Below are 3,986 nucleotides of genomic sequence, written 5' to 3'. Positions count from 1 at the left end.
CTACAAGGCTACAGTAACCAAAACAGCATGGTACTGGTACCAAAACAGAGATATAGACCAATGGAACAGAACAGAGGCCTCAGAAATAACACCACACATCTATAACCATCTGATCTTTGACAAACCTGACAAAAACAAGCAATGGGGAAAGGATTCCTTATTTAATAAATGGTGTTGGGAAAACTGGCTAGCCATATGCAGAAAGCTGAAACTGGATCCCTTCCTTACATCTTATACAAAAATCAACTCAAGATGGATTAAAGACTTAAATGTAAGACTGAAAACCATGAAAACCCTAGAAGAAAACCTAGGCAATACCATTCAGGACATAGGCATGGGCAAAGACTTCATGACTAAAACACCAAGAGCAATGGCAACAAAAGCCAAAATTGACAAATGGGATCTCATTAAACTAAAGAGCTTCTGCACAGCAAAAGAAACTATCATCAGAGTGAACAGGCAACCTACAGTATGGGGGAAAATTTTTGTAATCTATCCATCTGACAAAGGGCTAATATCCAGAATCTACAAAGAACTCAAATTTACAAGAAAAGGTCAACCCCATCAAAAAGTGGATGAAGGATATGTACAGACACTTCTCAAAATAAGACATTTATGCAGCCAACAAATACATGAAAAAAACTCATCATCACTGGTCATTAGAGAAATGCAAATCAAAACCACAATGAGATACCATCTTGTGCCAGTTAGAATGGTGATCATTAAAAAGTCAGGAAACAACAGGTGCTGGAGAGGATATGGAGAAATAGGAATGCTTTTACACTGTTGGTAGGAGTATAAATTAGTTCAACCATTGTGGAAGACAGTATGGCAATTCCTCAAGGATCTAGAACTAGAAATACCATTTGACCCAGCAATCCCATTACTGGGCATATACCCAATGGATTATAAATCATTCTACTATAAAGACACATGTGCATGTATGTTTATTGCAGCACTGTTCACAATAGCAAAGACTTGGAACCAACCCAAATGCCCATCAAAGATAGACTGGATAAAGAAAATGTGGCACATATATACCATGGAATACTATGCAGCCATAAAAAAGAATGAGTTCATGTCCTATGCAGGGACATGGATGAAGCTGGAAACCATCATTCTCAGCAAACTAACACAAGAACAGAAAACCAAACACTGCTTGTTCTCACTTATAAGTGGGAGTTGAACAATGAGAACACATGGACACAGGTGGTGGGGCATCACACACTGGGGCCTGTAGGAGGGTTGGGGAGCTGGGGGACGGATAGCATTAGGAGGATGTAGATGACAGGTTGATGGGTGCAGCAAACCACCATGGCACGTGTATACCTATGTAACAAACCTGCACATTCTGCACATGTACCCCGGAACTTAAACTATAATTTGAAAAAAGAAAACACAAAAATAAATAAATAAATAAATAAATAAATAAAAGATTGACAAGGGACAGAGAGTTGAGAAGCACCCAAGAGAATGAAGGTTTATCAGTGCTAAAGAGAGTTATTTCCAGGGGAAAGAGTGATTGATTAACTTTGTTGAATGATGCTGCAAAATGATGAAACATGATGACTAAGGGATATCCAGTTCAGCAGCATGAACGTCCTTATTGGTCTTTACCAAGAGAAATTTAAGTGGAGTGAAGGGAATGGAAGCCAGATAGGAGTAAGGTAAAGAATGACTGATAGGTGAGGAAGTGGAGCCAATGTGCACAGACAGCTCTTCTGAGATGCTTGGCTGTAAATGTGATTAGAGAAAGGGCACAATGAATTATTCACCACATTCTAGAATATTAGAGCCGGGGCAGTCCTTCCAGATTGAAATCAGTATATCTAGGACCATAAAAAGTCATTAAATTCCTAGTTGTACTGTTTTGAAACCCTGTATCCTGAGAAGTGATATAGGCTGAAATACAAAATGAGGTGAAGAAAGAGTTAAATATAAGGATGACTGACCTATAATTGGATCTTATAAAAAGCTGGGAATGTTTGATGACATATTTAATTTTTGAGACTGCTCCACAGGTTCCTTGATACCTTCTCATAACACTCTTTAAACCCTTTCTCCTGAGGCATCTGTGTTGGGTGCAGCTGAATAATTCTTAAGTTCTTATCCTGCAACCCAGAGGTCAGGACATTTGACCATTCTAAGGAGTTGATTGTTATTCCATTTTTTTTACTTCTCTTTGCAAAGCTCTTCATAATTGCTTATAAGGAACAGTGCTTTTAACAGTTTTCAGATGTTTGGCATAAAGCCACAGCTACAGTGACAAGAGATGAGGTTGGCTTTTGCAGTGCTTTTGAAAACTGAACATTTGTACCTTCCTTTGAATCTGTGCGGAACCATCCTACCTGCTGTGATCAGTTTCAGCCTAGGTCTGTTATTTTTTTTTTTTTTTTTGGAAAAAACGAAAGAGAAAACAAGATTTGTTCTATTTTATGGGCACTGGGACTATTGTGCAATAATAATAATAAAAGATGAGCCATCTAAAGAACTGTACTCTCTAAGTCTCATGTGAATTTTTTATTTTAAAAATATGTGGTACCTGCAGTAAAAAAAGAGGTTAGGTAAAGCATAAAAATATATTATTGTGGAGGATAGAGCCATTCTAGTTGTTTTTTCTTTAGGGAACTTTTGAATTCAATCTTGGTTGAACTTATTTTGAGTTCTTTGATTTTTTCTGATTATGGGAGAATCTGTTCTCCTGGTACTGTTCTCTATAGTTGTTTAATTACAGAGAAAACGTTCATCACAATGGCTCTATATGCTGAGACAAAAATGTCAACTCGAGAAAAAATGAATAGTATAACAAGACTACTAAGACTCCAAGTCCTAGTTGAGAGGGAAGATCAATTCTGAGGCAGAAAGAATATTATATATAAAATATCTAATATATTTTATAGAGAAATATAGTTCATTATGTATACTGATTTGATTTATTTCTTTGAATTGAATTAATCTTGTTAAAAGTCACTATGTAGAGATAAACACAATTTGGAAGCAAATAAACTTTGTAATACACACACACACACACTCACGCACGCACGCACACTGCACACTGAAAACCCAGTGGTTTAGAGCTATGCTACCCAGACCTTAATGTGCATAGAAATCACCTGGGGATTTTGTTAAAAATGCAAATTCTGACTCAGCCAGAATAGGTCTGGTATGAGGAATAAGATTCTAGTTCTAACAAGCTCCCAGGTGACACAGGTGCTGTTGGTTCAAGGACCACTCTTTGAGAGGCAGGGGTTTAGAATATCTTGAATGAAATGATAACCATATTGTAAAATTGATAAAATGAATGAATTTATAGAGTTATGAGGTAAGGCAATCAGAGTCATAATGACTATGCAAATGTTTTATTAATGGGGTTAATATTTAAGCCATCTGTCATCATTTAAGTGGAATGAGCAAATGTTAGTTCCTTATATCTGTTGGCTCAGCCTTTCTGAAAAGATATAATAACAGATTGGTCCATTTTATGTATTTTATGTCTGAATATAATTTAGTCTACTAATAAGTAGACTAATTTGAAAGGTACTGTTAATTGCAGGTTGCTTTTAAAGTTTTACCACGTTTTTCAAATTTCAAGGATTTCTCAGACATGCCCTAATTGGTTGAACCTGACAACTTCTTAGTTTTTTTTTTTTTTTCATTTCAAAGGCAAAAAATCCTTTTTTATAGGAGGAACTTAAAATAATTGCCCTACTTAGAAATTAAGAAATAGAATGTGAAGTTTGTACTTGGAATGAACTTTTAAATGTGGATTCAACATAAGATATATTTTGGATCTTCTTTTTTTTTTTTCTATTTGGATACTTTTTTTTTTTATTGTACTTTAAGTTCTAGGGTACATGTGCATAACGTGCAGGTTTGTTACATATGTATATTTGTGCCATGTTGGTGTGCTGCACCCATCAACTCGTCAGCACCCATCAATTCATCATTTATATCATGTATAACTCCCCAATGCAATCCCTCCCCCT

The sequence above is a fragment of the Rhinopithecus bieti genome, unplaced genomic scaffold, assembly GCF_001698545.2.
Source record: "Rhinopithecus bieti isolate Rb0 unplaced genomic scaffold, ASM169854v2 scaffold_4639, whole genome shotgun sequence".
Taxonomy (NCBI): Eukaryota; Metazoa; Chordata; class Mammalia; order Primates; family Cercopithecidae; genus Rhinopithecus; species Rhinopithecus bieti.
The sequence above is the reverse complement of the archived record's forward strand: the minus strand, read 5'-3'. Positions refer to the sequence as shown.